The sequence below is a fragment of the Sorex araneus genome, chromosome 6 (assembly GCF_027595985.1).
Source record: "Sorex araneus isolate mSorAra2 chromosome 6, mSorAra2.pri, whole genome shotgun sequence".
NCBI classification, from domain to species: domain Eukaryota; kingdom Metazoa; phylum Chordata; class Mammalia; order Eulipotyphla; family Soricidae; genus Sorex; species Sorex araneus.
The window spans coordinates 56978831-57004115 of NC_073307.1; the positions used below are offsets into that span (position 1 = coordinate 56978831).

The 25285-nt window shown below is 42.1% G+C and overlaps 1 protein-coding gene across 2 annotated transcripts in view; it reads left to right on the forward strand.

Annotated features, from left to right (window-relative positions):
- Window positions 1–25285, forward strand: part of GABRG3 (gamma-aminobutyric acid type A receptor subunit gamma3) — a 434279-nt gene that overhangs the window by 197767 nt on the left and 211227 nt on the right. The window lies entirely within an intron of this gene.

The following is a 25285-nucleotide window of genomic DNA, read 5'->3' on the forward strand; positions in this document are numbered from 1 at the left end:
GTGCTCCTCAACTGGAGAAAATGAATGTAGCTGAATTGTGCAATTATTTCCCTAATAATTACTTTATGCCACATACTTTTACAAACAGGGAGAAAGAATTGGTTTACACAGATAAACAGATGCAGTTAGCAAGGCGCAGTTGTCATTGGGTACAATTGCCAAAGTCATGAATATAATAAATATTCCCTATCAAACTTTGAACGTACCTACCAAGCAGATCTTTCTTAGCTTTTTTATTAAATTGATATTGACTTTAAGTAATATTAAGTTGGGGCAAATTTTATAATTAGAGCCTAATTCATTCAGAAGTCCAAGATTTTGAATCTAGCATCCTTAGTTGCTTTAAATTAAAGAGAAACCTACTTAGATGACTGTTGTAGTTATCATAATCCAGCGATTAAACATATTTACAGGGACCTGCCAGGAAAGAATATTTCTTCAGGCTTTGTAATATTGGAAAGTAGCTCTTCAACAAAGGGGGTGTAATGGGAGGAAGACCTTGGTAGCTTTGTGACTGACCAATGCTTTGCTTGCTAGCTGATTACACTCAGCCACATGTAAACAATTCCCAGCCGTCTCCTGTCCAGCCTTGTCCTGGATTCTACATAGTTTAGTAAAACCCTCATGTCACTTCATGTGCCAGTCTGTGCCCCTGTGGGGCTTCTCTTGTCTTGAGTGGCCTCTGGGTACCCTTTTTGATCCCATTTTCAGCCTGCAGTGATGAGCTGCACTGCATGGTGTGGTATGAGTTCAGCCCTTCTTATCCTCAGTAATGTTTTCAAATGCCACCATTCCTAATTTGAAGAAATCTTTAAAAACTACCTTGTCACAAAAGGAAAACACACAGGCCAAACATTATCTCTGATGAGACTTTGGCTCCCTAGAAATAACACATCTGTGGTTCCCCTTAGTGGCTCACGAGTAAGTGTGTGTGAGACCAAAAAACCCCTTCCAGGCACCAAGCCCCCTCTAGGTCTGTGGCCAGAAAGGGGAAAATACTCTGTCAGAAGACAGAGGAGCCTTTGCAGGTATGATCAGCAGCTTTGAGATCAGAACAGGGTCCAGCCCCAGGACATCACTCCGAGAAGAAGTAGAAGCGAAAAAGAGACCGGAACAGTCATTGCAAAAGTGGCCTTGTTCCTGGGAGGGTCCTTGAGCCCAGTTTTATGAGTTAGAAATCCCCCCCCCCCCGCCATGCTCAGAGTGGGATTCTAGCCCTTCCCACCATCTCTTGGGACAGTGCCAGCTCATGCGAGTGAGATTTGAAATGAAGAATTATACTGGCAAGATTCCCTGGCCCCTCTCACCTCCACCCCATATCCACCATGACACAATGATGCAGATGCCTCCAGCAGCTGGGAGAGGCAGGACCCTTCTCCTGGTAATTGTTTGGGGCCACAACCTGGCAGTGCTCGGGACTGACTCCTAGCTCTGTGCTCAGGGATCACTTCTGATGGAGTTCAGGGGACCCTGTGAGGTACCAGGGATTGAGCCTAGCTCAGCTGTGTGCAAGGCAAGTGTCCTGCCTGATGTACTGTCATTCTGGCCCAAGAGTTTTCTTTTCTTCTCTTATAAAACAATGCAATTTTATAGTTCAAAAGATGAAATGCTTCTATACCTTCTTTATTGTGTGGTTTGCACCCACATCCTGAGGTTCTCAGGGCTTACTCCTGGCTCTGCAATTAGGAATCACTCCTGGTGGGGTTCAGAAGACCATATAGGATGCTGGGGATTGAACCCAGGTTGACCAGGTGCAAGGCAAACACCATACCAGCTGTACTATTTCTCTGTCCCCAGTGTAAGGTGTTTATCTTTGAGCCTAAGTCAACTGTTGGATTACTGGCTTGTTCGTGCACCCTATGCAGGCTCTTCTGAAAGGCTCTGTTTTCAGATTGATAGTACATGGAATTCTTTCTTGGGAATCTTTGGATTTCTGAGGACATTCCTCTCTTGTTGTTTCTCGCTTGATCCCTCCCTCTCTCTTCTCCCCCACCTCCACTTCAGGGGTGGATAGCTCCATCGAGGATCTTAGTCATACTTGTTTGTATCTCAAGGTCAAAGGTGCAACAGATGGTTTCAGTTTAGAATCTAGTCTTACCTCTCCAGAGAGGTGAGACCTAAGCTTCCCCACTCAACACTCTACTTCAACAACTCCACTCAACTTCCACCTGAAGCACAAGTCACTCATTTTACCCACATGCCTTCATTCTTAATTATTTGATTAATGATCTTACCTGGTCATAGTATTGTCTGACAATTTGGGCCCTCTCTGCTGACGCTTCATGGAGCCACATGACACTGGGTGACTTCCTGAGGACTCAGTGAAAAAAGCATGTTCTCTTTTAAATCAGCAAATAATGTTGAGAAGCATCCACTGTATTATAGACCTTATCTTGACTGCTTCCTTCTGCTTAGTGACATTTTCTGCACAAAGAAACACATTTTCTATTTTTAAAATTAGCAAATACTTTTGAAAAAAAAAGTTCACTCAATGGCTTGTCTTTTCTCCACAATGCCGAGTGATTTTTTTTTTCTTTTGGTACAAAGGAAGTACATATTCCTCAGTCGATTTTTGTATCAGTTTGGCTTAGGTGAGAGCTACTGTTTAGAATCATCTGGCCTCATTTTCTTCACATAGGAGACAAATGAAGTGAATTCCTCTTTGGAAATGGAACCATTAGGATTCACTCCTGTGAAAGGCCAGGAAGTTGCAGATGACACAGAAAGTTGGGGTGCAGCAGAGATAAGAACCATGTAGCCAGGGGCCATAAACATCCCTGAAAGAGTGACTGTGAGAAATGCACTACTAGGATTTGGAGAAACAGGTGATAAGAACTCAGCAGTGCAATGGAGATAAGCCAGAATCTTATCTCCTGAGCTTAGGACCACATTAATCAGACAGCCTGGAAGCGGTATTAAATCCCCAGAAAATTAACCTGAAATGTGACATGCAGTCTCACTTACTTTTTGCTGTTATTCTTTCGCTTATTTCCTGTGGTCATTCACTTACTTCCTGTGATCATTCTTTCACTTCCTGCGGTCATTCTCTCATTTACTTCCTGAGGTCATTCTATTACTTCCTGTGGTCATTCTCTTTCTGCAATCATTCTTTCACATCCTACAGTCATTCTCTCTCTCACTTCCTGCAGCCATTCTCTCACTTACTTCCTGCAGTCATTCTCTTACTTATTTCCTGTCATCATTCTCTCCTTGCAAGAGGTGATCCTGGGACTGATTCTGGGACAATTCTCCAAGATTTCATCTTCTAAATGCAACTTCAAGCCCTTTATTAGTCATTTGAGGAGCAAATAATGCCCAGATGGATTCTTTCTCTCTCCCTCCTCCCTTTCCTGCCCCTCTATTTCTCTCCCTTTTGGGCCACACCTAACAATGATTGGGGGTTACTCCTGTGCTGTCACTCTGGCCCTGGTCTTTCATTTTCCTGCCAGTGTCATAAGATGAGTAGGTGCTTTTGATTTTGTTTTATTTTGCTTTTATTTTAGGGCCACATATGGTGGTGCTCAGAGCTTACTCCTGGCTTTGGGATCACTCCTGACTCTCGGGGGAACATATGTAGTGCTGGCCATCCAACCTGGATCAGTGTATGCAAGCCAGGTGCCTTACCTACTGTGCTATCGATCCAGACCCTCGATGCTTCTGATTTTTATCAAGTGCAGCCCATTTCTTTTTTCTTTTCTGAATCTTGAGTTTAATGTCTAAAACTCATTAGGAAATCAAAGGTCATAAAGGTTGCCTTTTTTGTTTTTCTTTTTGGTTGTTGAAGTTTCGGGGTTGTAGGTTAGAAGCCAAGTCCATCTTGAGATCATATTTGCATAGAATGTGAAGTGTGGTTTGGAGTGCTTTTCTTTTTTTGCACATGAACACTCAAGTTTTCTTCACGACTAACTGAAGTAATCATTCACTGCATTGCCGTTGTGCTTCTGCAGGCACTTATCCAAATGTCTGAAGATCTATATCTCAACTCTCTTCTACTATTCTATTGATCAACTTGCTGGCCTCTGTCACTCTGTCTAAATCAATACAACTCTATGGTAAACTTTAAATCTCTTATTCCTTCACTCTTGCTCTTTTTAAAAAATTCTGTTATGTGTTACATTATAAATTCTCTGAATTCCCTTATTTGAATAAACTTAGATCAGTTAGAATTATTGACAGGTTGAGGTTGAGTCTTATGTAATAGAATCTTATTTCTTCATTAATTTGAAACTATTACTTAAGTTTGAAATTATTTCTTCATTGATTTGAGATTTTTAAAAATTTCTCCAACACTTTTTTAGTACTCAGAGTATGTAACTTCATCTCTCTTTTTAGAGTTACAGCCTTTTGCTTCATTTTTTAATGGTTATTGTAAGCAAAATTTAATTTTAGTATTCAATAGTTTTTCTAGTATGGAAAATAATTTGTTTTTGTATCCCAAAATTTTACTACTAAATTTTTTTAATGCCTCTGTGGACAATTGTCATTTGTAAAAATGGCGCTTTGACTTTTTATTGTTCAGCCCACGTGTCGTCTTGCTCTTATGCATGTTATTCGCCAACTCTCCACTCCCACCCCAGTACAAAATTCAGTAGAAATGGGAAAAAAAAATCTACTTTTCTTGATCTTACTGGCAAAATGTTTAGTCTTTCATAATTAAGAATGAGGTTCATTAATGCCATTTATTCACTTAAAGAAACTACTTGTAGTTTAATATTTAAATTAATTTTTAATTACAATTTTTACTTAAAAGTTTTGCTCATTCAGAAATAGAGTTTTGGCAAATCCTTCCTGTACCTATTAACAAGAACATAATCAGTTTTCGACGGTTCATGTGGTAACTTGTATTAATTGGCACTCAGGTGTTAAACCCACCTTACCTTCCTAGACTACTTGTCCAGATTTCATCTTTCTTTTTATGGGTTCTTGGATTCAATATGCTAAAAATGTCTCAAATTTTGCATCTTTTCCAGGAGGACTCTTACCCTGTAATTTTCTTTTCATGGAATGTTCTGGTTTGGGTATCTGGATAATCTTGGCTTTGTAGAATGAGCTGGTATTCCCTCCCTGCAGATTTCTGGAAATATAGAAACTGTGAAACTAATTTTACTTTAATTGGCTCTATTTTTCACTCATATGTTGAACAAACTAATCAGTGAACCATCTGGGACTGAAATGTTTTCAGGGGTTCCAAAGCAGGCCCGCTGGTCCCATTGGAAATTCTTGGTCAACTGCTCTCGTGGGTTAACACAAGAGTTGGTAGATATGGTGCCGCTCAGCCTTGTAGTGCCAGAAATTACCCAGGTCTACCCTGGCAGTGCTCGGACGTCTGCAGGGATGCATTCTCAGAGATGCTCGGGGCATGTGGTGCCAGGGACACAACTGGGGTTCTTGTGTGCAAGTCCTGCCCCTTAATCCCTATATCATCTCTCTAGCCCCTAAAATATATACAAAATACATATTTTTAAAAAAAATTTAATATGGAGGGTTTTAACTGAAAATTCCATTGAAAAAGAGTTATGGGGGAATTTGAGTTTTGAGTTGCATTGTCCTCGCTAGAAGCTGACCCCGTGTCTGTTTCCAGAACTTTGCCTGTTGCGTTCCAGTTGTCAGTTGACTGGCACACAGCTGTTTGCCATCCTCCTTTCCGGCCCTGAACACACAACATCACCATTCTGAAATTGCTCTACCCTGCCTTATCCTTCTGCTCCAGGTTCCTCTGTTCTAGCCTCGGGTTTAATGGAGTTTCTGTGTTTTGCTTCCCTGTGTGGATTTCCTGCCTCCATGGGACTTCCAGATTGCTTTCTCCTGGTTTGTGTCTGGGCTCTGCTCACCTGCTCTTCTGCCTGCACTTCTTGTAGGTGGAACCCGAGCTCATGGCTCTATATCTGCTCTCTTGTGTGGGAATCTCATGCAAGTGCTCCAAGGTGCAGCTGCGTGTTTCATGACATCTCGTTCTTGATTTGTTCCTGAGTGTTTCTGCCCTAGCGCTCTGTTCTTCATGCTCTCACTCCCTGGGTCCTCCCAGACCCTTTGCCCTCCCAGCTTCTGCTGGGGTCTGTTCTGTTGCCCTGAGGGAGATCTGACGCTGTGGACTGGTTCAGCCAGAGGACTCACTTCCCTTGACTCCCTTTTGTTTTATTTTTTAAAGTATATTTTCATTTTATAAAAAAAACCATGAGTTACAGTTATTGAGAGTTTAGTTTTTAGCAAGTAGGGCATTTGCCTTGCACATAGCCAACCCGGATTTGATTCCTCCATCTCTCTCAGAGAGCCCGGCAAGCTACTGAGAGTATCCCGCCTGCACAGCAGTGCCTGGCAAGCTACCCAGGGCGTATTCGATAAGCCAAAAACAGCAACAAGTCTCACAATGGAGACATTACTGGTGCCTGCTCGAGCAAATTGATGAGCAACGGGATGACAGTGACAGTGAATATTTAGACACCAGTCCCACGACCGGTGTCACCTTCCCTCCTCCTGTGCTCCCCTATTCCCTCCCCACTCCTATCCCCACCTGCCATCTGACAGGCACATTGCCACGTTTGGATCTCATACTTTCAGAGCTTTGAGTCTGTACTTTGGATGATGTCTCTCCTACTCTCCCACATCACCAGTACAACCAAAGCCCCGACCCCTATCCCCCACGACTTCTCTTCTCATCTTCTTTCTCCCCTTGTTTTTTTTTCCTTCTTTGTCCTTCTCCCTATACTTGGGGGTCAAGACCTTTTTTCTGATCTTCCACCTGCCCCTTCATCCTGTCCTTCCCTGGGACTCCCTTGCCCACCAGACATCATCAAGCCCAGTCACTGCAGCAGTGTACAATCTTTGAACTCTGTTATCTTGCTCCTTTCTTCCTGGGTGCTCTCCATCTCTGCACCTCTCCAGATATGTCTAATGTCCATCAAACATCAGCCCCAGGTTGCATCCTCTGATAGAGCCCCTACCCCAAATTCCTCAATCTAGGAGCACTTCCTCTTATTTTCTACTGTACTGTATACAGTCTCGCTTCAAGCAAGCATAATTTAAAACAATTTATTTGGGGGTCCTGAGGGTCCACACCTGGCTGTGATCAGGGCTTGCTCCTGGCTCTGTGCTCAAGGATCACTCCTTGGCAGGGCTTGAAGGACCCTCTGGGATGCCTGGGATTGGACCAGGTTGGCTTCATTCAAGGCTAAAGCCTTAACCCTTGTCTTCTCTCTCCGGCCCCCACAACAAGCATAATTCTTGGCAGAGGCGAGATTGGGGGAGTTCCCAAGCACTGCTCAGTACATCTGGGGGTTCACTGACAATGACTGGGGGTGTGATGCAGTTGGATCATGCAGTTTTAGGGATGCCTGGGTCACCTCAAGGACCCCTACCTAAGGCTATGATATTGGTGTCCTTGAGGATTGTGTTCACAATGCTTTGAGGACTTGGAAGTGCTGGGACTCAGATCCAGACTGGATGATGCCAGGGACATGCCCTAACTCCAGTATGAGTGAGCTCCTCGGAGCCCCCACCCCCAAAGCACAGGTTGTTGTTGTTGCTTTGGGTCACACCTGGTGATGCTCAGGGATTATTCCTGGATCTGTACACAGGAATTACTCCTGGTACTTGGGGTGAATATGGGATGCCGAGGACCAAACCTGGGTTGGCTGTGTGCAAGGCAAATGCCCTACCACTGTACTATTACTTTGGCCCTCCCAAGCACAGTTTTAAAATGGCTTCTCAAATTTCTGTCTCACCACAAGTCTCTCAGACTCATGAAGGCTGGGCTCCACCTTGCCTAGTGTGTATTTCCCATCTCAGGCCTGGCAGGGAGGCTGTGGACATGCTCGTAGACTGTACAGAAAGCTCAGCATGACTAAGGCCTGAGAATGAGCAGACAATGCCATAAGGCCTGGGGGGGAGGGGTGGACTAGCAGTGAGCTTTAATAGTTCACGTGCTGCTTAATAGTATCTGTTCTAAATATAGTATTTAGAATACTATAGTTAATAGTATATAGTTAATAGTATCAATGTTTTAAATACCTCAGAAGATATATTTTACTAATTTATTTTAAATTATGATATTTTAAATTATGATAAATTATTCTAGGTGCTGTTCAGGGAATCTGGGGATTCCTTGTAATTCCAGTAATTCTTCACTAACAGGGATGGCAGTTCAATGCCAGGGTTTGCGGCTGCAGTTCTATTTGGATCCTGTGGCAACAGGGATTTCCCAGGCCACCTCAGCAGTGCTCAGTGACTCTTGAGCTGCACTCAATGATGCTCAGGGGACTAAATGGAACTAAGGATCCAACTGGGGTTGGCCATATGCAGGGCATATGCCTTAACCTGTGTCTAGTTGATCACTCCAGTTCTGGAAAATCTCTTTTTAAACATTAATATTTGATGCCGTCCACCATTTCTCCTCTATTCATGTCACTCTCTTCCTACTCAGGGGGTCAGAGAATTTAGAAAATACATGACCGAAAGGTAGTTGTGATCAACAAGAGAGGATGTGAATTCCAGGTAGGTGCCCCTCCCCGCCCCCAATGAACAGCGGTACAAAGTAGTTTTACAAAAGAATGAAAACCAAGTGAGCCTTTTAGAGAAGTGAAGAGAACTTCACCCAGTGCAGGTTCTGGATGATGTGTTTGTCCTCCTGATCTGGAAGCATCTGTCCAAAGAGGAAAGTGCAGGGATGTATACAGGTGTCTGCTGATTGAATTTTGCCTCCCAGCTCTCATGAAAACACACACTTCCCAGCTCTCACACAAACATACAACCCCAGCTCTCACACAAACACACACCGAGATGGAAAATACTATGTATAGAATAGATACTGGACAATACAGTCATCCTTCAGCACCAGTGTATTAGGGGGCTGGTCTCACTTACAGATCCTTCTGAGGAGGTGGGTGGCAGGCAAGAGCCAGGAGAAACTTTTGTAGCAATCCGCAGAATGACATCAAGACCTTGGGCTGTGCATACTGTTATTTATTGTTGCTATAATTGAATATGCAATGAGCATCAGGCTAGAACTGGGGAGATAGGGGGAAAAGAACCTCCTTTATTTCCCTTCTGTTTGCTGTTGTTATCATGTAATATGTGGCAAATCTCAAGGCAGAGATAGAGCTGAGGAGAGAGGGAGGAGAGCAAGTCCTCCTTTATTCTTCTGCTATTTGTTATCAGGTAATATGTGTCCAACACTGATATGCAACTGAGAAGAGCAGAACCTCCTTTTTCATGTTATTTGCTTTTGTTATTGTGTAATATGTGGCAAACACCAAGAGAGTCAAGAGAGGGAAAGAACAGAACTTCTTCTATTCCTTCGTTGTTTGCTGTTGTTATCATGCTATATGAAATGAACACTGAGAGAAAGCCGGGTCTCAGTTTCTGAGAATTAAGAATCTGAAAAAGACTGAGTTGAATAATTCTGGCTCAAGATCTTTCAAGTTTTCTAATGGTCTGACTGGGGGAACAGCATCTTCTAAGACCTGTCATGTGGCTGTTGCCAGAGGTCTTGACTCTTTACAACAACGGAGAAGTGGACTTCTCCGTTGCCCATCTGAGCTCCCTTACATTGCAGCCATCCTATCTCTGGGCCAAAGAGCCAGGAAAGGGTCCCCAGACAGGCACTGTGGGCTTTGATGATCTAACCTCAGAAGGAAAGGCCATTGCTTCCACCATGTTCCCTGTGACCATACAGGACATCTCTGTTTGTGTATGGGACAGGATTCTTGGGCACCACTTTGGTGTCTGCCTCATACTTCTAGTTCTGTGTCAAAAGCATCATATTCTACATTCCACACAGTGTCTTGAACACCTCAAAAACACGCTAGTGCCATGAAATAGGTGAACCGTCTATTCCATGAGCAAATACTCAGGTGGAAATCTCCGCGAATCACTCTGTTAAAGTAAATGGCTTTGTCATCTCCTAGGATTTTTAGGAGTCTGAGTTATGCTGATGTTCCTTATGAGTGTTGCCAAGGTTCAAGAATATTCTGGGCTTTGTACACCAACTTCTTGTACCCTGGATAGCAAAAATCCTATGTTTGAGAGAGGCATAAATGCTCTGGAAATACACAACCTTGCCTATGTATTCATAAAGTCAGGAGGGTTATTATCTGAAGTTAGTACACACCCTTTACATAGTGCATGTAATTATGTGGCACAGGAGTTTAGCTAGTCAACAAATATGGAACTGATCCTCAAGATGTATCTCCTCCCCCCAGTGAGCAACCTCCACCTCATCCTGCTTATCAATCCCTTCTTCTTAGAGAGAACACATGTCCATAGGCCTCGTGCTTTGCTTACATTTAATGCCTGAATAACTATTCAATCACCCTGTTTAAATCTGCAGTTAGCCACGAGCAAATAAAACCTTGTCACTGAATAACACATTAGCCTGAAGTCTCTGTTGTAGAAGAGATCATCTTTCTCTGTATTGTGCTGCAGCTGCTAAGGAAAAAATGTTGGTTGTAAATGTGAAGGCAAATTCCATTGAAAAGCCAAGTGTTCAGGAAGTAAAATCCATAAGGACAAGAAGGAAGAGTGGAAGCTGCAATACACTCAATGTTTCCCTGAACTTGGGTCATTATCTCCCACCCCAGTACCAGGAATCTGCTCATCTGTTGCCACTGAAATATGACAGAGTAAACCATGGATTTGGAACTTGAATGATTGCATTGTGAATTTGACCAAGCATGACATCTCCAAAGGCACCAGCTAGAGTTTCAGGCTCTGCATTTTAGGATTTCCTACCTTGTCTGCTAGTAACCTTGAGCTTCTGGACTTGTACTTTATTATTCCAAACCCATAGCTCTTTAGAGATTTACTTATTATCCTTTTGAGTTATACATGGAGTTTTCTCCCATCAGAGTTGTAGGGTCAGCTTTGTATATAACATACACATATATATGTGTGTGTGTTTAGATGTATACACACATACATAAATATTGCTTTAGGAGTTACACCTAGTTCTGCTCTGGGCTTACTCCTGGTTCTGTGCTCATGGAGGGCCCTGGGGTGGGGGGCATGTGTGGTGTCAAGGATCAAACCAAGGTCGCTGTGTCGGTCATGTACTTGATCTGCAGTACCATCTCTCCGGTCCCAGAAGTAAATATTTCAAACATCCTAAACATAACTAGATTTTTTGCATTTAAGTATTTTGTTGACATAAAATTTTGTGATGGGTCCTACTGTAAAGCTTATGGAAACTGGTGTTCCATGAGTGATAACCGGGAAAGTCCATCTCCATATTAGCATCTCTGCCACAGTCTGTACAAATCAGATGGAGGCTTCTCCCATTGCCACTGGATTGTATTTCTGATAATTAGCAAGGCATGTTGCCCATCCCCAGTTTGTCTTAACATAAAAGAATTCCTTCATCTCCTCTCCCCTCCCATCCCATCTTCTCCCCTCCTACTCCCCCCAGCTCCCTAGCAGTTCTCAGGGCTCCTTACACCTGGCTGTGTACTGAGGGAATCACTCCTGGTGGGGCTCACAGGACCCTCTGGATTGATGGCGATTGAACCCAGGTGGGCTGCGTGCAAGGCCAGTTCCTCCCCATGGTACTATATCTCTGGGCTCCATATTTTCTTCCTAACCCCACTAGGCAAGAACATCAGGAGTCCTTGGTGTGTTATCTGGTTCTGCTTTGGCTTTCCTTATGAAAAATATGGACTGGAGCAATAGCACAACAGGTAGGGCATTTGCCTTGCACAGGGCTGACTCGGGTTTGATTCCTCCATCCCTCTCAGAAAGCCCAGCAAGCTACCAAGAGTATCCCGCCTGCATGGCAAAAGCCTGACAAGCTACCCACGGCATATTCGATATGCCGAAAACAGTAACAACAAGTCTCACAATGGAGACTGGTGTCTGCTTGAGCAAATCGATGAATAACGGGGTGACAGTGATATGAAAAATATAAGAACTAGGTCATCAGTGGAAATGCAGAAATTGCCACTGATGGCTGTGATTGGGAGACTAACGCAGATTGTAGGTACAGGCTGACTCTCAGTTGTGAGATCACAGAGAGTGATTGAACATATAGGGCTGGAGGGCGGCAGACATTGGGTAGGGATGAAGAGAATTGGCTTCTGTTCGAGCCTACTGGATTGCAGGACCACCCAGTGGAGAACATGGAGTCAGCCAACGTCAAATGTGTTGGGTAGAGTTGCCGACAGAAATAGAAGAATGGGTAGTTTCGTCGAGTACAGGAGAGAACCCTGGGTGTGCTCTGATTGGAGCATTGGCATTGGGTGGGGGCTAACTAAAATACTCCTGTGTTATTGGCTAGGGGCATCTATCTGTTTCTGGTCGGTTCTAAGTAGGAAGTGAGGGTCCGTTTTAGGAAAGCTTGCAATCAATCATCCACCAAGTCTTGAGTGTTGTAGCTGATGGGAAGAAAGGGTGCTGTTTGCTGCAGAGGCAGTCATGCAGAGTTCTAACATCCGTGGTTGGGACGCTGTCCATCTGTATGTTTGTATTTCAGACTAGAGCACTGCACTTGGCAGTCTACAGCTCCTTATACCTGCTGAGGCTTGTGTAGACCATATTGCCATTTTATTTCTTTGTTCCTAGTGAAGCCAATGGGGTTTTTAGAGAAATATGAGATGAGGGGGGCAGCTGAAAAAGAACAAAGGGAAAAGGCTGAGAGAGTACAAGCTCATGTCATGATGAGGGCGAACCTCCAAGGAAGAGAATGCACCATATTATGATTCCAGAATATTAAGGTAGAAAGTAGATGAATTGAAGATGGAAATAATGAGATTTTGTTTTATAAATCATGTTTTGTGGTGGCGTCCAGATCAAAAGGGACAAAGGAGCTTGCTGACGTCTCCATTGCCTTTTGGTTGATGCATGTGGAGTGGGGACAGGAAATGCATCCTTCTCCTACTTCACATAATATATCAAAGAGCATGAAAAGCCTTTGACAGAGCAGCAGACTTTGTATTTTGGGTTGTATCTGTTATCCTGAGAGATGCCCTTTCACATCGCCGAAACTCACGTTTGAATGGGTCTCTACAGCATTTCTGTTGTATAGCATTTTCATTTCCCAGCTGAAATTGAAAAAAAAATACTGGCTATCTTCGAGAAGTTTGTATGGAAAAAAAATCAGAACTGGCCAAGATGATCAACAGAGGGAAAACTGGAATGAGGCCAAAGGTTGATCTGTATGTGGTAGAAAGGGAGGCCTCTCTGAAATAATTGAGGAGCATGGTTCAGACCAGGAGGTGCCCTGGATGGGTTTTTTTCTTTTCTATTAGATTTTTTGGTGAAAATCAGAAATGCAATTATTTTTTGTAAAATAAAGAACTTTACTTAGAGAAATATGGAGAGGGGGAGAGAGAGACTGGGTATGCATCTCAGTCTGAAATGCAAAGAAAAAAAAAGCCTGGAAGGGAGCTCCAAGACAGCAGTGTGCCTGAAAACAGTGTGTCGAGCATCAGAGCAAGGCGGTAGAGATGTCCCCATCACATCTCCATGTACTGGGATGTAAAAATAGAAGACTCTGCACCTGCTTTTTGGTTATGTTTTGGTTTGGTTTCAGGGCCATACCTGGCCATGCTTGGGGCTTATTCCTGGCTTCGTGCTCAAGGATCACTCCTGATGAGCTTGGGGACCATGTAGGTGTCGGGGATCAAACCTGGGTCACCCTGTACTGTTGCTCCAGTCCCGTACCACTTGTTTTATTTATTTTTTCAATTTAAAATTTTTAAGTTGAATCACAGTGAGGTACACAGTTACATTGCATTTGAGTCATTCAATGTTCTAACACCTGTTCCTTCACCAGTGTACATTTCCCACCATCAATGTTCCCAGTTTCCCTCCCACCATCCCCACCTCTATGACAGGTACTTTTCCTCCCTCCCTCCCTCCCTCCCTCCCTCCCTCCCTCCCTCTCTCTCTCTCTCTCTCTCTCTCTCCCTCCCTCTCCCTCTTTCCCTCCCTCCCTCTCCCTCTCTCCCTCTCTCCCACTCTTCCTTTCCCACTCTTCATCTCCTCTGTAATTCTCTTGGGCATTGTCCAACTTCTGGGGTGCCAGCAGCTTGTCTGTCTTTAATCTTGACTATTGTTTCACTGTATGAATATAGCCCCATTTTTATCAAATCACTCCTCTTTCAAAGACCCCTGACTCCTTTCCAAATATTTGCTCGTGGGAACAAGGCTGCTCCGAGGTTCATGGAAGCATCAAATTCCACTTCTTAAGTGGAATAGGCACTCATGAGGGGAATTCCTAGAAAATACGGTAAAATTTTGTCTACTTTGCATTTTCTTTATTTTTTATTTTGCATCATCACCATAATTTAAAGATCTATTTTTCCATCTCCCCTGGCATTTGGTGGTGCTGCTATTATTTTTTTCTTATTTCAGCTAATTTAAAAGGTGTGCTTATTTTAATTTCACTTTTCCAGGGATTACTGATGTTGAATACCTTTTCATGTTTATTTTCCCTGTGCATGTGCTCCTTAGTGAAATGAATGTTAATTTTTAAATTTAATTTTGATTTCTTATATTTTCCCCATTTCCAATTGGATAATTTTTATACTATAGTTTTGAGAATTCTTTAGGTAGGAGTCTTTTGTCAGGTGCCTATGTGATTTTCATATAAGTTTGTAGATTGTCCTTTTAGTATAATGGGATTTTGTACAACAAAAGTTAAAAATTTTGATAGTTTCCAATGTATTGATTTTTTTCTCTCTAACCCCAGCACATGGTGTTCTCACACCACACCCAACCCCGCAGTCTGCATCCCTCCACCAATGTCTTAGTCTTCCCCTATCCTTGGCAAACGCATCTCTACATGCTGACTCTCTGGTCTATTGACCATTTGTTATTTTCTTACTATGTTCCTTTATATTCCACATAGTATTTTTCTTTCTCCCTCTGTGTGACTTCCCTCAGCCTGACACCCTCTACTTCCATCCATGTCACTGCTTATTTCATGGCACAGCGAATAGGGCATTTGCCTTATTGGCTGACCTGGGTTCAATTCCTCTGTCCTTCTTGGAGAGCCCGGCAAGCTACCAAGAGTATCCTGCCCGCATGGCAGAGCCTGGAAAGCTACCCATGGCGTATTCGATATGCCAAAAAATAGTAACAATAAGTCTCACAATGGAGATGTTACTGATGCCCGCTCGAGCAAATCAATGAATAATGGGATGACAGTGCAGTGCTACAGTGCAAGTTGCATGTCAATGTGTCCATACACTACAAGTTCTTAATCCCCTTATCAGGTCTTGGGTATTTGGTGTTTTTCAGAGTTGGCTACTATGAATAGCACTGCAATGAACATTGGAGTGAGCACATATTTTCAAAATATTTTTGAGGGGTTCATGGAGTAGATAACAAGAAGGGGGATTGCTCGGTCATATTGGATCTCAAGTCCTAATATGTCTCTTGTGACTTCCTCTCTAACCCAGTCGATTATTTTGCAGATTATTTTTTATAATTTCCAAATATTTGGAGACTTAATTGTTAGTTTTCTATTACTACACTTTGGTTTCAGTTCATTGTGGTTAGAAAACTAACTATATGCTTTCAATTTTTTTTAAAAAAATGAAGATTATTTTAGTGATTCTGGATACAAACGGTAGAGTTGAATGTTTGATGGTTTTTTAGAAATAATATATGTTTCCTTGATAGTGGTGGAAAGTTGTTCAAATGCAAGTTTGGTCCTGCTGGTCAGTGGCATTGTTGAGTCCTTTTTCATCAATTCCCATTTCTGACTAGATTTTCTACCAGTTTTGAGATGGGGCTTGAAGGTTTCCAGTTAGAGCTGAAGAGATGTATCTGTTTACTTTTAGTTTTACAAGCATTTGCTTTCTGGGCTTTGAATTTGTGTTGTTTGTTTGTGTCATTTTGTTGGCTCCATCTTCCAGGTAGACTATTCACTGTAGACGATATCCCTTAGCCCCAGTAACTCTCTTCCTCTGAAGTCTCTTTTGTCTTGTGCTTTACCAGGATGTATTTTGTGTAGTCTAGATAAAAAATCTGCAACTTTTCCTTCTGACTTTCACATCTCACATGAGAAATCTGAAGTGCATTTCAGCTATTGTTCCGTTGCTAGGACACTCATTTATCTCTGGCTGCTTTCAATATTTATCTTTGTCTTTGATTTTCAGAAGCTGGATGAGAATGTATCTTGGTCTGGTTTTAGTCTGGATTAATCTGCTCTAAGCTTCATCTGTAGATCAAAAGCCTTCCTGCCAAATTTAGATTTTATTTCTTCTTTTTTTTATTAATGAATCACCGTGAGGTACAGTTACAGGCTTACAAACTTTTGTGCTTGCCATTTCAGTCATACAATGATCGAGTACCTATCCCTCCACCAGTGCCCATTTTCCACCTTGGTTCCAGCATACCTCCCACCACCCCCACTCCATCCCCACCACCCCACCTCGCCTCTGTGTCGGGGCATTCCCTTTTGCTCCCTCTCTCCTTTTGGGTGTTGTGGTTTGCAATAGAGGTATCGAGCGGCTATCATGTTTGATCTATGGTCTACTTTTGGAACGCATCTCTCACCCCAAATGGGTCCTCCCAACATCCTTTCCTTGGTGATTTCTTATTTTCTGCCCTGCATTCCCCCTTTGCTTCTTTCTGAGTCCAATCACAGAAACGTTATACCTTTTGTCACAGTTCTGCAAGTTCCTACACATTCTTAACTTTTTTGGGTTACTTCAGTGGGTAATTTCTATTGGCTTGGCTTCAAACTTACTTTTCTATCCTCTATCATCCTCATGCCAGCTGATGAGTTTTAAATCTTTTGATCTCAATTTTTTCATTTGATTCTACCTTCCCCATAGATTTCCCTGTGACTTTCTATCAACATGTCTTAATTGCCCATGGAGACATGATGTGGTGTCTTCATCAAAATTCTTCTCAGCTGATTCCAGCCCTGGCTTATTCATTGCTATTTTCTGTTGCCCATCTATTTTGTTGTTGATGTTCCTAAAGATTTTTTATTGAAGTAACACTGGTTTATAACATTTTGCATTTCAGGAACACAGCATTCAACATCAGCATAGAATGATATCACCATCACTGCCAACAGACTTGTGGGTATATTCTGTGCCCAAAGCATGCCCACCAGTCACCACCAATATGTCCTTGGCATCTATGTTGCTTGGCTTTTTTATTCAAATGGAAATTTTCCTGGTTCCTGGTAGTATGAGTGACTCATTTTAATCCATTTAGTTCAGTTTTAAAACTTTGGAAACCCTCTCATTTAAAAAAAAAAATTCTGAAAATTCTGTTGTTTTGGTTTTGGGGCCACACCCAGTAATGTTCAGGATTTATTCCTGGCTCTGCACTCAGGAATCACTCCTGGCAGAACTCAGGGACGGTTTGGATGCCAGAGATGGAACCCAGGTCAACTGTGTGCAAAGGCAAGTGTCCTCCTCACTGTCCTATAGCTCTGACACCTGGAGCCTCTCTTTGTAATTCCTGAAAGGACTAGGCAGTGTGGAGGGTGGGTATGGGGGGGCAGGTCATAGAAATCCAGGGGGGTCATAGAAATCCAGGTGACACTGTCACACTCCAGTATTGTCAGTGGCCAGAGAAAGGGACGTCTTCCTGCTGATGAGGGTTAACTTGCAGCATCATTGCTGACATCATGGGGAAGGGGCTTAACTCTCTAGCATTGCCTGACAATTGTTTATAGGATGAAGAATGGGACATGTATTTTCCCCAGTGTTTATATGCAATAGAAAGTTTATTATATAAATTTTTATATTGATATTATGTTGGTTTCTCTATATAATTGCTATGTTAAATCAGCCTATAAGTCTATTTTGTCTTGTTCAAAACTGAGATTTGGCATCACGTTCGTTTTATCACAAATCACGAAATCCCATTAATCATCGATTTCTCGAGCGGGCTCAGTAACCTCTCGATTCGTCCTTTCCCTGAGATTTTAGAAGTCTCTCTTGACTCTGCCCTCCCAACGACGTTGCACTGGAGGCTCTTTCAGGGTCAGGGGAATGAGATCCAGCTTGTTACTGGTTTTAGCATAGGAATACACCATGGGAATCTTGCAAGGCTGTCCCATGTGGGCAGGAAACTCTCAGATGCTTGCCAGTTTCTCCCAGAGAAAGAAGTAAGCTACAAGATATCGCGCAGCTGCGAAGCGGCCCCGTGCTTCTGGGAGCTTGCTTTTAAGTCTCTGGATGTTGGCCGTTGATGGAATTACACACACCTAGCTTCCTCTGCCAGTACCTTCATGCTTGAGGCCTGTCTGAACATGTAGAGAGGGGCCTCGAGCATGGCTGTAGCTAGGTTCCAGTGATCTTCAGATCTCGGGAGCTCTGCTCAGGGCAGGGAGGGAAGCTGGAGACCATCCCCTCTGAGGGGCCCCAGGGAAGACTGCCAGGCGTGCAGTCAAGATTATGTTCTTTTTATAGAACATGATCACGTTCTTTTTATAGTCTCAGGAAATCAGAGAACAGACTAAGAGGTATCCAGGAAATGGAAGCCCATACCCCCCTCACACACATACACATATTCTCTCTCTCTCTCTCTCTCTCTCTCTCTCTCTCTCTCTCTCTCTCTCTCTCTCTCTCTCTCCCCCTCCTCCCTTTCCTTTTCCCTCTCCCACTCCTCCTCCCTCCCTTTCTTCTCCTAACTGGGATGATCACTGAAGGTCATTGGACTTATTTACTGTTGTGAATCACAGGGCCACAGGTTTAGAAGCCGATGGCAGATCTGCTTCTGTGGGAATTCAACTTGTTTGCCAAAATCTAGGCTTCACTCCATAACATTCCCAAACATTTGCTTTGGCAACTCTTGAGATTCAAGACTTAAAAGAAGCAGAATTTTAGTCATTTTTGCTAATCTTCAGGATATTATAGATACAAAAATAAGGAATTATAGTATATATAATATATACACACACAAACACACTCCAGAATGTTCTTTGTATGCCGTGTCTGTCTATCTCTCTCACACACAGTTCATAATTCCACCAAGGAAGCATCCTTCTCAGTCTTGTTCCAACTAGAGTCAGGAGCACTTGCAAATGAGAACACCTGGAACCCAGGGGAGAGAGAGGAACACAGTGCAAGCACTTAGAAAGGGGAGAGAGGGGCTGGAGCGATAGCACAGCAGGTAGGGTGTTTGCCTTGCACGCGGCCGACCCGGGTTCGATTCCCAGCATCCCATATGGTCCCCTGAGTGCCACCAGGAGTAATTCCTGAGTGCATGAGCCAGGAGTAACCCCTGTGCATCGCCGGGTGTGGCCCAAAAAGCAGAAAAAAAAGAAAAGGGAGAGAAATCTTCCTAAATTCTACACAAGATTTGACTGGTGTTTCCAAGGAGACAGAACATAGCTCATTACGAGCCTACCAACTCCTGTAATTTGGCGACTAATCTACCAAATGGATCATCTCTTCCCTCCTCTGTTTTGCTATAGTCCATAATAATAAAGTCTAAATTGCTGGTGTTTGTAGTTGTAATCACTCTGGCAGAGAGGCACTGCATGAAAAGAAGTGAATTTGTTCCAACAATCATGTGTTTGTGGCCATGTGTGAACTTGTTCCAGCAGTCCTGTATGTGTGTCATCTAGAATAGGTGACTTTCGATCAGAGACAACCTGGGGCTTTTATTTTGGGTTTGATCCCACTGGCTTCTTTTTCTCTGGGTACAACAGAGCTTCGCTAATGCAGAAAGGACTCTTGAGTTTTAGCCGTCTTGGAGGATTGGTTTTGGTAACCTGTTACTCTAGCTCTACGGAAGCTTAATTCAGGAATTTTCTAGATCAACCTGCTTCTGTCAGGCATTTCCTCCAATGTGACAGCTAGAGTTTGCTCTCTACCCTCAGGCACTTCAATTATTTCCATCTTCTAGCTCTTGCACGTAACATAGCAATAAACATTGTGTGGATATAACTTTTGGTGGTAATGTTTTCTTATTCTTTGGCTGGCCCCTCAGCAGTGGGGTTGCTGGGCCCTGTAGTCACTCTGTTCTTAGCTTCCAGAACTCTCCACATCAATTCACACTTGTGACCCAGGATGGAGACACAATGAGTATTGTGTTCAACTTTCATGAACTCCTCAAGTGTTGCCTGGAACTGTTCACTGGATCAGCCTGATCTGTATAGAGCATCTCCCTCCCGTGTTCATATGTTCAGGACACTGTTGTACTTGCTTTAGAATACACCACATCAGATGACAAAGTCCCTTCTCTAGGTATAAAGTCAGTGATGCTTCAGTCTGGTGATGCTCCTGGGACTAGCTGCTGTGTCTGTTCTACTCCACATTTGGAAAGAGACAAGCAGTTTTATAGTCTTTCTTCAAGAGAATACAGAGTGTTCTTTGAATAAATCCTAAAATGTGAGAACATAGCAATGTAGAGCTGTGAAAACGAGGGTGCTGAGATAAAATGCCCTAGTCATTAGATGGGATTGTAAAAGGAACTTCAGATAAAGATATTTCTCAGTCTTTGAAGTACGTACAAAAGACATAATTTAATTCAAGGATTCAGAGACCTCCAGTGACTTCAAAAAGGTACCCAAATTATTCTAAATAGGTATAAAATCACATAGACTGATAAAATTATTGGACCAGGGAGATAGTTCAAAGGACTTGAGCTCATGCTTTGCATGTGGAATCCCCAAGTTTGGTCCCTGACACTGCATGGTCCTCCAAACGCCTCTGGGAATGTCACACAGGCTTCCAGTTGTGGCCCACAAACCAAAAATATATATAATGGAAGTACGATACATTCCTTGGTAAATGATAGAACATTATGATATATTCTGATCAGTATGTACCTCAGGCATTCGTAGAAGAAAGAGCTCCCTCCTGTCTGAATTGTATCCCTCCTGATCATTTTCCTAGTGAAGTGCTTCTAGTTTGAGGGCTGCCTTTTCCCAGCACATTGTTCCTCATTGTCATTGGAGAGCCCTATTAGCAGAAGGCCTATGAAATGATCCTTGGTATCATGCAATAGAACATCCCAGCAGTTTGTTCTGCTGGCAGTGAGAAAAATCACCTCTACTTTTTAAATCTTGTTGGGTAGTGTAAGCATTTAGTTTGTCTATATTTTAATATTTGTCTAGTAGTGGTAGGTAGCATTTAGTTTATCTCTATTTTCATTCCTCTTCTGTCCTGTGGTTCTATTCACTTGCAAGGGTCGGTTGTGAAATCCCCACTGTGATTGTGGATGGTTCTGCTTGTCCTTGATTCAGCTCTTCCTTGTTTACAGTTTGTCTTCCTTGTTCGCACGTTTAAAATATCACTGCCTTCTTGGAGGGAATGATTCTTTTTAAAAGTCATGCAATATCCTCCTGTGTTGCTGATAAGGCCTGTGCCTAGAGGTCCATTTTCTTCATGAAGAGTGCCTTCCTGTGCTTGGTGAGGCCTGGCTGTGCTTGTATGATTACCGTCTGTGGGTGGGTTAAGTCTAGACAGGAGAGAGGGAAAGATGAAAACTGAGGTTAGAGGATAATTACAGCCACCTGCTTCTGTGGCTCCAATGTTCCTGACCCAAGATGATGTTGGTACAGAGGAGGGTATCCCCAGCGACCTGGGAATCTTACAGCAGTGGTCCAAAGAGATAGAAAATTCAGCTACTCTCCACTGAATGCTGGCAATTAAAATCCTGGCTCAGGTAGCCTGAGGAAATAGGGACTGAGACAATGAATTCATCCATAGGTTTGCTCTTCCCTCTCTTGCTTTCAAGGGAGCTGGCCCTTTCTTGAGATCAAGGGAGCTTATCTAGAAGCCTTGCTGTTAAATCATGGATAAAATTAATTGTATCAAGTTGATCCCTGAGCAGAAAGGCAGCTGACAATATGAACTGGGAGCTCAAGCTGGGCTTCCGGGTATGTGGATGTAATCAAAGTTTGGATCCATTCAAGAAGTGCATTTCTTTATACCAGCACTTCCAGGAAAATTCATGCATTGTTCAATGGAGTGAGGGTTAATAAAAGTGTGTTGCCCTCAGGTAATTAATTTCATCACCATCTGTATTCTCTATTGGTTATTGTGAGGACTAGTCAAATGAGCGGCTGGCACATTACAGACTTGCTGGTTATCTTCTGGCTGATCAATTAGAGAATTAGAGCCTGGGACTCCAAAGGGGGCCTTGGAAACTACGTCCTATCCCTGCCTTTGGAGTCAGTGTTGCAGTAAGAGGAACAGGGAATGCTGCGCAAAGGTGGATGGGTCAGAACACGTGAGCCTCACAGGATATCTCTGTCCCGGAATGAAAGCAGGGAGACAATTCATTTTTCTTCTGGTTTATTTTTGTCAACTCTTTTAAACTGCATTTTTAACTCCTTGATGGAATTTCTTAACTATTCTAAGGGATGATGACAAATGAACTCATAGAAAAGGGGGAACAAACTAATTTCTGACTGCATATTCAAAATGTTATTAGGAGCACAAGGAGGGCTAGAGCAGGTAGGGCATTTGCCTGGCACATGGCCAACCCGGGTTCAATCCCCAATATCCCATATGATCCCTCAAGCACCGCCAGGAGTACTTCCTGAGTGCAGAGCCACGAGTAACCCCTGAACATTGCTGGGTGTGACCCAAAAAGGAAAAATAAAAGAGTACAAGGAGCATAAGTTTCTTTTTACACAAAACTTAAAATTGCCACCCTGAGAAAATAAATATTAACATCTGAGTCAGTCAAATCCAGTTTAAGAGTGCATATAAGCTGCAGTTTTTTGAAGGATAATCAGATTGCATGGAGTTTGACAGTAAACAGCTCTGAAATTGTTCTGACAATAGTTAAAGACAGCCAGTTCCTGTAAGAAAATTCAAACTACTTAATGAGTCGATTCCCTGAATTTTAGAATTCAAATGATGTCTTTCTGGAAGTTGCAGGAACTATTTTAATTCTGTCTCTGGAATATCCTGTTTCATGACAAGTTACCTCTGTTAGGGAATTTCTTATACTAAGATTCCAAAGAAAGTCAAAAGTTTGCTAATACTATGAGAAATAGTTTCCCAAAATATGCGTAATATGTTACCAGTAAATATCTATTGTTGAGTATCATAATTATATGAAAGGGCTTGCTGAACCAAAGAGTTGTGCAAATGGTTTTTCAAACATGCAAATATTTACTTTTGTATTTTTGTATCTGCTGTTTGGGGTTGTAGCAAGCACAAGGAAAAGGGGTGAAGCCAGAGTCTGTCACAGTAACTAAAATTATAAGGGACAGGCTTTTAGAAAGGAGTTGACACTATCTTTTCATAGACTTGTGTCTAAATACATATTGTAACAGTGCTAAATCATGTGGGATATTAGGATAAGTATCTCAGTTGTTTTCAGCCTCAAGGATTTACATTAGCAGATGAGCTGCTAATTGAAATCTTTAGATATCTTACTCCATATTGAACAGAAAGTTCCAGTTAACTGTGCATGCATGCTTTCAAGTGCATTTGAATCATATTAAAGGTTATTTACTCTTTTCTTTGAAAAGCATTTTTCAATTCTTTAGTCACTTTTAGAACAAGCTACTTTCTTAAGTACTTGGTTGGATAAACAATTTTTTTTATTAATTAAATTTTTTAAATTTACTTCCTTCTGAAATTCAACATCTTTGACCTTAATAAAAGCCTCCTGCCAGCGTCTCATTTTATGGAACGTTGACTATTATGGCGCATCTGTTCATGTCAACAGCTCCTTCGCTTACCACTGAGTGTTGCTTTTACCAGCAGACCTGGGCCATCACCCATAGTTGCTGAAAAAAGAAAATTAGATTATGTGAAATGTGCTGAACTTCCTTCAGCAGCATTGAGAATATTTTTAGGGCTTCAAGTAACACAATGACAACGACTGCTTTTGATAAATAACACTTTCCTTATAACATAATATTTGGGCATAGGTCTTGATTCTTTATATGATCTCATCTTGAGGACTTGAGAATGTACTTTTTCATATAGAAATTCATGGACTTCCCATACAGTTTTCAAAGCAAAGCTGAAATATTCAGTAGGAAAATATTACACTCATGGAGCAAAATTCAAAAAGATCATTCTTTTTCCACATCTTTCTGGGCTTTGTTATGAGTGATGAGTTTGTGCATTTGTCTGCTCTCTATACTCTTTTCTGCTAAATGAATCTGAAATACTGGTAATAAGAAATGTATTTCCTTAATAACCTTAATATTAACTGTATATGTGGTCAATGCTATGGGTCAAAGTACGGAGCAAAGTTATTAAAGTTCTTAACTTGTATAGTTAAGAAATTGGGGGGTGGATGTTGTTAAAATATCTTTTAAAATAAAAGAGCCAGAGAGAAGTAGTACAGTGACTTGTCTTGCACACGGCCAATCTTGATTTGATCCATATGTCCCCTGAGCCCTTCCAGGAATGATCTCTAAGTGCAGAGCCAGGAGTGAGTCCTGAACATTGCCGTGTGTAGCCCCCAAACCAAAAACAAAGTAAACATCAGACAAAGACCTACTGAAGAGGAACATGCCACAGAATTCTCACAGCTCTCAATTACTGTCAAGCCATCAAAACAAACATTTTCTAAAACTGACTCCACCAAGAAGGCCCCACAGAGATAGGATGACTCTGAGTGATGGGATGCTGGGGTTTGAAACAGATTTCTGTAAATGCTAAGGAAGTCTGAACAAAGGATGGAAGTCTGAACAAAGTTCTATCCCAATTGACTCTTCAGCTGTAACAGGTAGACCGTTAAGATGTCACTAACAGAAAACCCTGGTTACAGGGGAAGGGAAATTCTGTAACTGTCTTTGCCATTTTCCTGTAAATCTAAAACTGTCCTTAAATTGAAAAGGAACATGAAAATTGCATTGACTTTGCTGACCTGCATAATAGGAGTTTCCTATTTTTCTTATAGTACTTTTCTCAGTACTGCAGGAAGAATAGTCACAGATAAGTTTTAGATGTTGTAGAACACCTGTATATTTTATGTGTGCACATGAGTATTTATTGCAAGATGTTTATACTTAAATCCTCAAGATATTTGACATAGCTCATTCTCAAATTCTTCTTTTTTTAAATTTATTATTTTTTTATTAAATCACCATGTGGAAAGTTACAAAGCTTTCAGGCTTAAGTATCAGTTTCACAATGCTCAAACACCCATCCCTTCACCAGTGCACATATTCCACCACCAAGAACCACAGTAAACCTTCCCCCACCCCACAGTAAACCTTCCCCCACCCCAAATGTAGCTGATAAATTTCACTTAACTTTCTCTTTACTTTGATTACATTCAATATTTCAACAAAAAACTCACTATTATCTATACAATGGAATAATATGCAGCTGTTAGAAAAGATGAAGTCATGAAATTTGCATATAAGTGGATCAACATGGAAAGTATCATGTTGAGTGAA